Genomic DNA, 555 nt, shown 5'->3' with positions numbered 1-555 from the left:
TATATATATATATATAATAATAATAATAATACTTGTGAGTGTGTGTATATATATATATAATACAAATAATATATATATCTCAAAGCCAATACTCGAAACTCTTGGACTTTGAGTCACTCTGTTACTATATACAATTGTAAATCTACAGCAAGCTCTGTCGCCCATTTTCGTTGTCAGCCCGCCCCCCCTCTCTATCATATCCTTTTACTGTACGTGTGTACTATGAAAGGAAACGAGAGAGACATCCAGAGAGGATGAGAAGAGGGCACTGAAAGTTAGAGAGAAATGCGTATTTTATGTGATGTGATGTGATGTGATGTGCTTGTATAGGTGTTGATCTATTTGTTCCGTATGTGTATGCACAAATGAAATGACAAGGGTGTATGTACTGTGTGTGTGTGTGCGTGCGTGCGTGCGTGTTTCTGTGTGGGTGTGTATGTATGTATGTATGTATGTATGTATGTCTGTATGTATTTAATTGAAGCCTTCTACCTATGTGTACGTGTATATATATATATATATAGTATTAGGGAAAAGAACCAAGGTTTATGAACT

This window comes from Octopus bimaculoides, chromosome 3, assembly GCF_001194135.2.
Source record: "Octopus bimaculoides isolate UCB-OBI-ISO-001 chromosome 3, ASM119413v2, whole genome shotgun sequence".
Taxonomy (NCBI): Eukaryota; Metazoa; Mollusca; class Cephalopoda; order Octopoda; family Octopodidae; genus Octopus; species Octopus bimaculoides.
Note: the sequence above shows the minus strand (reverse complement) of the source record.